Source organism: Helianthus annuus, chromosome 11, assembly GCF_002127325.2.
Source record: "Helianthus annuus cultivar XRQ/B chromosome 11, HanXRQr2.0-SUNRISE, whole genome shotgun sequence".
Classification (NCBI taxonomy): Eukaryota; Viridiplantae; Streptophyta; class Magnoliopsida; order Asterales; family Asteraceae; genus Helianthus; species Helianthus annuus.
The window spans coordinates 32,804,968-32,818,401 of NC_035443.2; the positions used below are offsets into that span (position 1 = coordinate 32,804,968).

General features: G+C 38.1%; 1 long non-coding RNA gene across 2 annotated transcripts; it reads right to left on the minus strand.

The window, feature by feature from the left end:
* Positions 1 to 1,266: 1,266 nt before the first annotated feature.
* Positions 1,267 to 6,027, minus strand: LOC110890021. Of its 2 annotated transcripts, none has more exons than XR_002564152.2 (7): positions 5,872 to 6,027; positions 5,722 to 5,774; positions 2,726 to 2,861; positions 2,515 to 2,636; positions 2,261 to 2,435; positions 1,585 to 1,713; positions 1,267 to 1,502 (listed from the first exon to the last, which is right to left on the minus strand). It is a non-coding gene; the product is annotated as an uncharacterized LOC110890021 (long non-coding RNA). The 2 variants fall into 2 exon arrangements; XR_002564151.2 differs by having other exon boundaries at positions 2,715 to 2,861.
* Positions 6,028 to 13,434: the final 7,407 nt, after the last annotated feature.

Below are 13,434 nucleotides of genomic sequence, written 5' to 3' on the forward strand. Positions count from 1 at the left end.
TACTTTTTATTTTTAATCTTTTGCACTTTTTATTTGGTTTTGTATTAATGACTTTAATAACTAGTTACTTATGTTGAAGGTGATCTTTCCTTATCGTTTGTCCGTGGTGTCTTGGCATTATTTTACTGTCTATATAAAATAAAAGATTTTCACCATTCATATCTCCACGGTCTATATGGAGGTATGTTGGCTACCTGGTCGGGGGTTAAGGGAACGGTTTGGTAAGGGTCTTGCCCTTGTTCAGCGTTTAGAGGTCCTGCTTGGGACCTGGGTCAAATTTAGTAGGATCTCCTTCAATGCCCATAGGTATTGGATGGCGGGGATCTAAACTCTTTGACCCCCTCATAAGTTAACTACTATTAATACTATAACCCGGCTATTTAGGACTGTATCCCTGCTGACTCAGACTACTTAGTCGAGGGTAACGTCACCGCCAAAAGCGGGGCCTACCATAATTTGCATTAATAACTTAATTCATTATCTTTCAATAATCCGACCCTTTAGGATTGTATCCTTGCTGACTCAAACTACTGGGTTGAGGGTAACGTCGCCTTCAAAAGAGGGGCCTACTACAATAACTAAGATAATCTCTTAAACAAGTGCAAAAGTGCGAAAATAATCAAAGGTTATACTAATACACGTGTCGGATCCAAGTGATTCATCTTGTCTATCTGTTTTTATTTTATTTTTATTTTCAGCATTTAGTTAGTTTTTATTTTTCTTAGTTTAAAACATTTTTCTAACTTTTTGATTTGATTAGACGTTGAGGATAAACCGGTATTAAAAGCTCTTGTGTCCTTGGACGACTTCGGTATCTTACCAACACTATACTACGTCCACGATGGGTGCACTTGCCCATATGTGTGTTTAGTGTTAGTGAATATCGTGTTTTATAAATTTAAAACACTACAAAAAAATTGCCATTTAGTGGCATACAAAAAATGCCATTAAAACCCCAAAAAGTGCCAATCAAGGCCCTTGTAAGAATGTGTGGCACACAAAATAAGTGCCACTAGAAGCGGTGACACTAAAGCCTTTTAGTGGCACTTTTTCATTCTGCCGCTAGAAATTTTTGGACTTTTAGTGTCACTCTTTTTTTGCCACAATATAAAATGGATTTTCGTGGCATACATTTTGTGTCGCAAAAACTATTCATGCTTACATACCATACTATTTTTAGTGGCACTTTGTTTTGCCTTAATATAAATGACTTTTGTGGCACAAATTTTGTGTCGGTAAAAACAAACATCTCCTTTGCACTCCAAATGTTCATCAAATTAATTTGATTACTTAAAACTGTTATTTATTTACAATATAAAATAAATCACACAATTATCAGTGTCACTAATAAAACAATAGACATCTTCATATTCTTTGTAATACAAAATGCCTTGTTATCATATGTAGTGTTCGATCCTAGGCATGCAATCCCACCATCCATACATGTGTCCACTCCATCATGCCTCTCATGAAGACTCCGCTATCATCATCTGGACCTGATCCTGTCGACATATACAAAACAAAATTGATGCATGTTGGTTGACTAATAAGAGTCCCTAACGAAAATTTTATTTTAGGTATTACTTGGAACCCACGTAGCTCTCAACATCCCACAACATGAACCAAACGTAACAGCCTCCAGCATAAGCCTTCTCAACCTACCAGATTTGATTTTAATAACTTCATCTTTAGAGCCAAAGGCGATCGTATAGGCTACAAATGTCACATATCAAGATGTTTAGTGTTAGGAGTCACTAGAGACGAGATTTTTTCCCAAATACCCGTTACCGATTTTGGATATTTGGTACACGTATCAGTACCAAGTTTTATTGATTTCAGCATTCAGTATTTTCGGTATCGGTACGGGTATGGGTAAAAAATGGTATTGGTACTGAATTTGATACGAATGAACTTGATATTATGCTTTATTTCCGTAATATGGTACCCGTATCGACTTTACATACTTAGTACCTTGTATTGTATTACTACTCGTACCAATTTTACCTTATTTGGTACATGTACTGTATTGGTACTCGTACCAATTTAAAAGATTAAAAAAAAAAGTGGTACCAAAGTGGGTACCGTACTAAAATACTAGTGCCAATACCCGTACTATAATATTCGTTTCGCTATTTGGTACCCAGTTTTGTTCAGATTTGGTACCAGTATGGGTACGGGTATTGTATCGATCCCATCCCTAGGAGTCTCATAAGCTACAAATTTAGAAGCATGGTCATTAATGCCTTCTAGAATGTATTACCTCCACAAAGTATGTAAGTTCACTAAGAAGTCCCGAAAGAAGATGCCGAAGCTTTTCAATTTTCTTTTGAGTTCCGCCTCGTACGTTTCTTACGTCTCGCATTATGGAACACAGCTGAGCTGTCAATTCGGTCTGGCGAACGAGACTTAAAGCCATCTCCACTGTCAATTCCCAACTGTAACATCAAACAAAAAGTGATCACGAGTTGCTGACTTTTAACTAATTCTATCTGTAATCACCAAACAGAACCTTACCTTTATCATATTTTCTTCCAGCATCCCGTACGTACAATAAAAACATTTCGCGTATGCAGGATCCTGAAGTTCGACAGCAACATACCATCTAAGGAAGCTAGCAAACTCAATGTTCGTTAGTGCTGCAAAATAAAATAAAAAAATTATCAGATTCCAGAAAGTAAAAAACTAAAATTAAGATCCACTTTTATAGATGTTACAGCTGGCATACGACGCTACACGAGAAACTGAGAAAGACGAGATTTATTTGAGCGTTCAAACCGCATATCTTGAACCAGTTGAAGTAAATAACATTGGAGCTCTTCATCATCAGCTCTTTCGAGAACACGAATAGCATGAGCACAGACCTATTAACATTTAAACATAGGTCAAAAGTTCTTACTTACAATTTATAGATTCATATTAAACGAGCCCGAGCTTCGCTTATCGAGCTCGAACCGGCTCGCAAGCCTAAACGAGCTTTATGTTTATATATTTTTTATTAATATATTAAACATATATTTATATAATAATAATTACCATTTATATAGATATAAAAAATAACTAAATTATATGTATAATAATAATTATAACTAATATAAATTAATTAATAAATACTAAACGAGTCGAGCCCGAGCCGAGCTCGAGCTTGAAAAATTACCTTCGAGCCGAGCTCGAGCTTTCATATGTTATACGAGCTCGAGCTCGAGCCTGGTCGAGCTCGGGCTTGGCCCGGCTCGTTTGCACCCTTAAGAGTGCAAATGAGAATCAGTTAACAACCACCCAATATAGGTAAAGACCTTTGACTAACTAAAAATATTGCAGCTATTAGCAAAGGAATAAATAGAAGCAAAATAAACCCAACTCATTTGTTAATTGACCAGGAGAAGAGGAAGCAAAAGAAAATTTAATACATATTGGTCTTATTCGAATCAAATCAACTTTATCAGATCTCTGTTTAAATCTCAAAATGATGTTAACCATGATACAACTTAGTTAACTAATGTACTCTACTTTGTTTGATATAATCATGGTTTTAAAAAACGTTTGAGGCGTGCGCCTCAAGGCGAAACGACCAAAAAACGAGCCTGAGGCGCGCCTCTTGGTGTTTTTAATGTATATGTGCCTCAGAGGGGCTGAGGCGCTAAGAAAGCTGCGCCTCAGGGCATTTTGATAGCTGTTTTTGATGTTTTTTGACTTTTTGTGTCAATTTCAAGCATTTCATGTCTTTTTTAAGTGTGTTTTTGATGATTTTGCTGAATCTGATGATGAAATTAGTTAGTAATATTATTTTTATAATATATATAATTTTTATATTTATTTATTAATACCGCCTCGGCCTTACACCTCGTTTCGCCTCGAGGCTTATGCCTCGTGAGGCAAAGGGAAAACGCCTCGAAACTCGTTTCCGTTCTTTTAAACCTTGGATATAATAAATTGATTTAAATGTCTTTCCCTTTTAAGCCCCATAATCCCATTACTTAAAGCCTATATTACACTTCTTACAATTAAGAGCCTTTGTAAAATAACTTAACCCAACAAATAAAATATAAATTACGATGACAAGTGTCGCATCATGTTTTTTTTAAATAAATATTTAATGTTAGCCTATGTTACAAAATATAGCCAATTACAACAGTAACTTTTTAAAAAAGAATCGATAACAAAATACAGCCATTTAATTGGATTTTCTATAAATTTTGATACTGCATAATGCATATATACATAAATGGTCATCAATTGTTTTCGTTCTAAACAAATGATGTACAAATGTACCAAAACATACAATGTATTTGTGTACGTAACCGCTTTCTCTGTCTATGCCTAAATATATCTACAAATACAATTATATTATATAATCTGATTTATATTATCGGGTCGGTCCTCGTTCAGGTCGGGTCAGAGCGAGGAACATATAACAAAAATATATAATTATTACTCATTAGAAAACACATAATAAAAATACAATGTCATTCTTAAACAAATAGACAAGTAACAAAATTCAAGTTATAAAATTTTGAAGCGCAGATAACGGATATCTTAAAGAATCTTTAGTGTGGGAGCAAAAGAGTTTATCTGATTTTATGAGGTATGCATCAGATGCAAAAATAACCCTTTCAGTTCATATCAACTATATTATCATCCCAAAATGAAGATTATATGAATTATGTTCCTATTACCCAAGATGCATCGTCAAGTGCATATCAGATCATGAGTTATTTATTGTTAGGTAGAAATATGGCTAGAAATACCAATTTGATTTCTGATGGGGAGACTGATCAAATTTATGATATATATACCAATATACAAGAAAATCTAATGAGATACACCAGAACTCTCCCTGAAATATATTCAAAGGAAAATACTGAAGACAGTATGAGAACAGAACTGAAAAAAGTTGTTTATGAAAGCTTTGATCGTAAGTTAGTCAAAAGTATTTTTATGCCTATCTTCTCTGGAAAGACTCTTCTATGAATACTTTGATCATGATTTCATGGTGAAGAATCCAGTTAGATACTTGGATCCTGGCTTTGCTAACCATCGTTGTCGGCTGCAGTGCAGCAGAGTCGTCGGATACACGCTGCAGTGGCGTTGGCTGCACAACGCAACAGCAGCGGTGTTGGTTGCACGACGCACGCAGCAGCGGCCAACAGCGCAGCAGCGGCGTCGGCTGCACGACGCAACAGTAGCGGCAATAGCGCAGCAGCGGCCAAAAGCACCGCAGCGGCTTCGGCTGCACGACGCACGCAGCAGTGGCGTCGGCTGCACGACGCACGCAGCAGTGGCATCGGCTGCACAACGCTCGCAGCAGCGACAAGCGGCTTCGACTTCACGACGCGTCAATGGAAAAAAAGGTTCTTGAATCAAGTTAGCTATTCTAGGTACTGGTCAAGTTTATTGTCAATATGACTAGTCTTAGTGAATCAAAACCAAAAAGGAATTGATTTCAATAAAGGAATCAATGTCAAAAAATAATTAAAATATATGAAAATCAAATGCTCCAATTATTCAAATAGAGATATTAATTCACAATGACGAGAATGAAAACTGGTAAAGAGAAAGCCTTAATTGGCTGTAATACAACCCTAGCAAGAAATATATTCACTAATATTCAGCAATGAATAGTAACTGTACACTTTGTGCCCGATTATCTTAGCACAGAAAAATCGAGGGACAAATCGCGTCAATGTAATTTCAAAAAATTAAACAAGATTGAACATATCATACCTCAGTTAAATAGCGGATTCGTGGAACAAACCGCAGCAACACCAGCGTACCATCTGTTGATGATAATTTTTGAAGAGAAAACACCAAACGATTAACTAGGGTTAGGGCGTTGTTATGATATAAAGAAACCCAAAATTGTGCATTTCTTACCTCAAGAGTAGGAACTGATTCTGTGGAGAGAACTGCAGAAACCAAAGTGAACCACCTGTTGATAATGATATTTGAAGAACGATTTCAAAGGGAATTTGAACTCACAGCCAACGAGAGAGACTAGGGTGAGAGGGAAACTGAAAAATCGAGGAGAGTGGGAGGGAAACTTCTGTTTTTGTAGAGTGAATTTTTGTTTGGAGGGAAGTTTAATTTTTAATGTAAAATTTTAGGAAAAATTAGAGATGTTCACAGTCAAAGTTAAACCGTTAATAATGGATTTTGTTGTTTTAAACCGAAACTGAACGGTTAAAACCCAAAATCAAACCAAAGCGTTACTAATGGTTTGGTTTTGATTTGATTTCTTAATTTGGTATTTTGTAATTAAGATTTAAACTTAAATTGAAAGCATGAAATTGAGGTGTACAATTGTAAGTGAAACTAGAATCGACACCTAACAAAAAAAAAATTCCAACAAATTTTGCACCAATTTCAAAATCGTGTGAGTTTTACAATCATTTTGATAAAATATATATATTTTCACAATACACACAACATATATATAGATTGTTTATCGTATCATTTAATATTAGTCGTTTAATTTAATTAGACTCGTAGTCTTGTCATTATGTGATTTCTACATATGATTCAGCTTATCTTATAGCCCACGTTAAAGTTAGTTAAACTTTACCTAGTTATAATTTTAATTAAGGCTAATATAAAAATAAATATATTAGATGAAGTATTTTCAAAAATTAAATATAATATATCTTACAATTCCCTCTGATTTATACAGCCGGTTTTTTGGTATGAACCGCAAACCAAATCCTTGCCACAATTACAATTTTTTAAACTCACCGACCGAATATTAAAATTATGAAGAAAAATTGACCTTGAAACGAAACTATGGCGACCGTTTGAATAGTTACACGGTATTCCTAAACCATAAATATGGTTCGAAAAATTACAATTTTTTTGAGTTTTGATTACTTCTTAAGATTAGTGGCATAAGGAGGTAAAGTTTAAGGTGAGAGTGAAAGTGTGAATTAGTAGCTTATATAACCTAAATAACATTAAAAGTGTGTATCAAACAAAGATGGCACACAAAAAGTGCCACTAAAAACATAAATTGGTGGCTTAAAAACTAAATGCCACTAAAACGTGTGTCAAGCAAATATGGCATACATAAAGTGCCATAAAAACCTAAATTAGTGGCATAAAAGCTAAATGCCACTAAAAGTGTGTGCCACTAAATGGACTTTTTTTTGTAGTGAAACTTGGCTAAAAGTGTAAAAAGGGCTTAATTATATATTAAAAACATATACACACTGACACGCATCAAGTTTTTGGCGCCGTTGCCGGGGACACAAGGATTTTAAGAAAGTTAGGAATCAACGGCCTAATCATCTTTTTATTTTTCTTTAATTTTTAGGATTTTTTTTTAGATTTTTCAGCTTCTGCAGAGCTCAGCACGGGGCCGTGCCTGGTCGGACACGGGCCGTGCTCAGCAACGTTACTGGCAGTTTTTGTTTTTCAAGTTACAGAAGGCTGACCACGGGGCCGTGTCGGTGCAACACGGGGCCGTGTCCAACTTCCAGTAACTGGGATCTGAAAAACAACCACTGTAACTCCGACCACGGGGCCGTGTTCGCTAGACACGGGGCCGTGGTGAACCTTCTGACCAACATTCTTTTCTGTTTTTATTGCAGGACTTGGAACCCGACACCAACTTTACATAGTGTATGAGCTCCAGTTCCAATAAAGACATAAAGGAACCATTAGAAGAACCCGAACGCTTTCTCAGAAAAAGGTTAAAAGCCAAAAACCAAGAGAAGGTTTCGGGTGATCTACCCCCAATGGCGGACCAACGTACCCTCATGGATTACTTACGGCCCACCGTAGGTAATCTCGGCGCCGCTATCAATGCCCCGAATGTCGAAGCCAATAACTTCGAACTTCGACCGCACTTGATACAAATGCTCCAAAACTCCGCGACCTTTCACGGGCTCGCGGACGAGGATCCCCATCTACATATAACTAATTTCTTAGAAATATGTGATACCTTTCGGATCAATGGAGCATCAAACGACGCCATCCGCCTTCGTATGTTTCCATTCTCACTAAAAGACCGAGCGAAGGCTTGGCTCAACACCCTCCCAGCTGGATCGGTAAACACCTGGGATGAACTAGCCCAAAAATTTCTATATAAGTATTTCCCTCCTTCTAAAACTGCTAAATTAATGGCTGAAATTAACACATACTCACAAGAGGACGGGGAATCCTTATATGAAACTTGGGAAAGGTTCAAGGAGCTATTACGCAAGTGTCCCCATCACGGCCTCGCAATATGGCAACAAGTATCCACTTTCTACAATGGGTTGTTGCCACATACTAGGCAGACACTTGATTCTAGCTCCGGGGGACTTTTAGGTAATCGTCGCCCACACGAAATATATAATCAGATTGAGGAAATTGCTCAAACCAATTTTCAGTGGCACACTCCTCGGGGAAATAAATCTATCGCCCCGGGCGCCCATAAGGTAGACGAAAGCACCTCTTTACAAGCCCAAATCGAGGCCCTTTCTTCAAAAATAAAAAATTAGAAATGACCAAAACAGTCTCGGTCATGGCTTGTGAAGGGTGTGGTGGGTCACATGAAAATTGGAGTTGCATGAAAGAAACGGACGATCAACAAGAAATGGTAAACTACATTGATAATAGACCTAGGCCGTCGGGTCCTCCAACGGGGACCTACAACCAAGGATGGCGAAACCACCCAAACCTTGGTTGGAGGGAGCCCGGCAATAGTAGTAACCAACAACCGCAACGAACAAACTTTCAGCAATCAAGAAATGAGTCGCAAAATTTCACTCAACAAAGTGGAAGAGAGAGGCTCGAAGATACCATATCTCGCCTTGTCTCCGACACTGATAAGAAAAATTCGGAAAGATTCCTACAATTAGAATCAAATTTTAGGAATCAACAAGCTAGCATTCAAAACATAGAAAAACAAATAAATCAACTAGCTCAAAATTTTTCCGAAAGACCACAAGGCGCATTACCTAGCAATACCGAAACCAACCCAAAGGCGCAAGTTCACCTTATCACACTACGAAACCGCACCGTAGGGCCTGCAGAAGTACCTCCAGCAACGGAAGAATCAACGCCAACACATCTGCAAGAGAAGGACACTCCCCCATCAACAGAGCCTACCAAGGCCCCTCGAGTTCCGTACCCCGGTAGGTTAATCCGTCAGAAAACCAATGAGCAATTCGCAAAATTCGAAAGTTTGCTAAAACAATTGCATGTCAATATTCCTTTTATCGAAGTCCTAACCCAAATGCCCAAATACTCTAAATTTATGAGGGACTTCCTTACACATAAAAAGAAAATTGAAAATTTGCAATTAGTTAATTTAGGCGAAGAATGCTCTGCCCTCGTACTCAATAAACTACCCCAAAAGAAGATCGATCCCGGAAGTTTCACGATTCCATGCTCAATAGGGGAATCTCCCGTTCGCAATGCCTTGGCCGACTTAGGGGCTAGCATTAACCTCATGCCCTCTTCAATGTTCAAAAGGCTTGGCTTGGGAACCACAAGCCCCACAAAAATAAGCATACAACTCGCTGATCGATCGGTCAAGTTCCCGCAAGGTGTCATCGAGAATGTCTTGGTAAGGGTAAGCAGATTCGTTTATCCTGTTGACTTTGTCATACTCGACATGGAGGAAGACACCGAGGTCCCCCTTATTCTAGGGAGGCCTTTCCTTGCCACCGCACAAGCAGTAGTGGACATGAATGACGGGACACTAACTTTGAGATATGGGGACGATGAGGTAAAGTTTGGAGTTGGGAAGAGAATAGAGGATGACGACCCGGTCCACTACATGAAGGTTATTGATTCAAGCTTGGATGCCGCTCTCCGACGGTGTAACTTGGGAGGCAAGGCACTCCAATCAAAAGACGTGTGACCGGGAATCGGGTCTAGCCAAGGACCCTTATAAACGTGGCGCACCACGGAGGCATTCCGCGGACCTATCCTTAGTTTAGTCTAATCTTTTAGTTTTTGCAGAATAAATCACACTCATGGTGGTAATGGATGAAAAAGGGAACGAGAAAAAAATGGAACCATGCAGAAGAACAGAACAAACCGACAAAAATCTCCATAACAGAAGGCTCCACACGAGGCCGTGCCCAACCAACACGGCCCCGTGCTGAGCCCCCTGCAGGAAATCACCCAGTTCAGGTAACTGGACACGGGCCGTGTTCAGCGGACACGCCCCCGTGTCCAGGCTTCTGTTTCAATTCTATAATTTTTGTTACTGGCACTTGACCACGGGGCCGTGCCCGGTCAACACGGGGCCGTGTCCAAAGCGCCAGTAACACAAAACTTTGTTTTTAAACACACTTTTACATATTGTAATCAACCAAAAACTTTATTTTTGGACACATTGAGGACAATGTGTAATTTAAGTGTGGGGGGATGCTAAAACCTTGAAATTTTGCAAAATCCTAAAACAAGCCTTGCACAAAACTCTATTGGAACCGCTAAACACCCCAAATTTTTTTTCAAAAACTTTTTCGTTTTTTTTTATTTACTTGTCTTAGTTTAAGTTGGGAGTAACAAGTTATAAAAGGGTTATATTTTTTTATTTTACAACCGATAGCGTCGTGATAAAAAGAACTAACATAAGAAAATTATGAAACGGTATAACAAGTCTAGTTAAAAATTCGATTATATATGCTTGGTCACATTAAAAACCCATTCCCACAAAAGTGAGTTTTGAGCCTTTATTGAGCATAAAAATATACATATTTAGATTAAATGCTCATTTTTCGTTTCTTGTGTGAATAGCCGCTCGGTCTTTACAAATCTAGAACTTGCCACGACGATACATTCCCGGTCCTTACCAACTTAAACCCAAGTAAGTAAATGATGGAGGCATTAGGACTAACTATTTTTCTTTCAAAACCATTATTTTTTCATTTTTTTTACCTACCCAAAATCCCCCTAGAAAAACCCCTTTGAGCCTAAACCTTTCATTTCATTACCCCCAAAACAATTTTTTACCCACCAAAAACCTTTTTCATTTTTTTCACCCTTATTTTAGTAACAAGCTCGGTTTTTCATAAACATACCCTTTACGTGACGAAAAAAAAAAATATATATGAATAATGAAGTCAAAAACAAACAAAAGCTACAAAAGCTTGTTTGGAGAAATACTTCAAAAATAAATGTCACTAAAAACAAGGTATTTTACGAAAACCGACACTTGTTACGATTTTCGCCCTTTTTACTAACCACTAACCAACCACCCACCTTTAAACCCAAGCCTTCACCCCAAAAGTCCTCTTGATATTTACAAAGGTAAAAAGTTAAAAAGGAGGAGGATTGATCGCTTGGCAAGCCTATGGAAAACGTAAGTCCGTGCCGCTCTCGAGCGATTCACTTAAATATACACCTTCGGCCGAGTGATTGAGTGATCTCCCGTGAGGTATGTGAACTTGTATATAAATGGAATTTTAAAAAGGCATGTTATGCCCAAATAAGTAGTTTATCTTATGAAAAGTTCAAAATAAATCATGACGAATAGGATTGTAAATAAAATAAAAATAAAACCTATACAAACCTTGGATTCCCGACACTCTAGGACAAGCTAAAAAACTTCTCTTCTACCTATTCCATTTGGGAGTGTAAGCCACATTAAAAGAGTTTTGCTTGAGGACAAGCAAAAGTTCAAGTGTGGGGGTATTTGATGTGTGTAAAATGCAATATATAAAACACATCAATTAAGGCATAAAACTAACCCTTTTTAAGTACTAATGTTGGAAAAAGAGTGTTTTTGTCTTCCTTTTGTATTTTCAGGATGAAATGAGCTCAAAATCACAAAAGAAGCAAAAAGACCCCTAATTCTACCATAAATACAAGAAAAGGAACAAAAGTGGACTGCCCGGACCCTCAACGGCACCTCCCAAGACAAAGAGAAGAAAAACAGAGTCTGAACACGCCCCGTGTCCAGCGAACACGGGGGCGTGCCCAGGAAGCAGCAGATAAGACAAACCAGTAGAAGCTTCTATTGCTGGGCACGGGGCCGTGTCCAGCGAGCACGGGGGCGTGTTGAAAGTACAGCAGGCGCATTAATTGTAATTCGCAATTACAATTAATGAAGAGAGAGAGTGTCAGACGGGCACGGGGCCGTGTCCAGCGGACACGGGGCCGTGTCCAGCGTTCTGTCCAGCCTATAAATAGAGGAGCTTGGTTTCATTCTCTCTCATCCCTTGGCACACCACCTCTCTCACACCTCATCCACCACCCACCACCACCATAACACCATCATCCACCACCATCATCCATTGTCCATCGTAGAGTGTGTGAGTCGTCTCGGGATCCAAGATTGATCGTAAGAGTTCTTGACAATCAAGGCCATGTTTGCCTAAGTCTCTTACATCACTTGGTGAAGACAAGTGTTTAGTATAATACTTTTTATTTTTAATCTTTTGCACTTTTTATTTGGTTTTGTATTAATGACTTTAATAACTAGTTACTTATGTTGAAGGTGATCTTTCCTTATCGTTTGTCCGTGGTGTCTTGGCATTATTTTACTGTCTATATAAAATAAAAGATTTTCACCATTCATATCTCCACGGTCTATATGGAGGTATGTTGGCTACCTGGTCGGGGGTTAAGGGAACGGTTTGGTAAGGGTCTTGCCCTTGTTCAGCGTTTAGAGGTCCTGCTTGGGACCTGGGTCAAATTTAGTAGGATCTCCTTCAATGCCCATAGGTATTGGATGGCGGGGATCCAAACTCTTTGACCCCCTCATAAGTTAACTACTATTAATACTATAACCCGGCTATTTAGGACTGTATCCCTGCTGACTCAGACTACTTAGTCGAGGGTAACGTCACCGCCAAAAGCGGGGCCTACCATAATTTGCATTAATAACTTAATTCATTATCTTTCAATAATCCGACCCTTTAGGATTGTATCCTTGCTGACTCAAACTACTGGGTTGAGGGTAACGTCGCCTTCAAAAGAGGGGCCTACTACAATAACTAAGATAATCTCTTAAACAAGTGCAAAAGTGCGAAAATAATCAAAGGTTATACTAATACACGTGTCGGATCCAAGTGATTCATCTTGTCTATCTGTTTTTATTTTATTTTTATTTTCAGCATTTAGTTAGTTTTTATTTTTCTTAGTTTAAAACATTTTTCTAACTTTTTGATTTGATTAGACGTTGAGGATAAACCGGTATTAAAAGCTCTTGTGTCCTTGGACGACCTCGGTATCTTACCAACACTATACTACGTCCACGATGGGTGCACTTGCCCATATGTGTGTTTAGTGTTAGTGAATATCGTGTTTTATAAATTTAAAACTTGGCTAAAAGTGTAAAAAGGGCTTAATTATATATTAAAAACATATACACACTGACACGCATCACCGATTCGATTATTTCCATTGCTTTAATTTTTGTAAAATTTCGGGCCCATTTTCGGATTTTTATAAATTTCTCAGCCCATTTAAAATAATATTCTGTTTCTTTTCAGCAAAAAAAAAAAA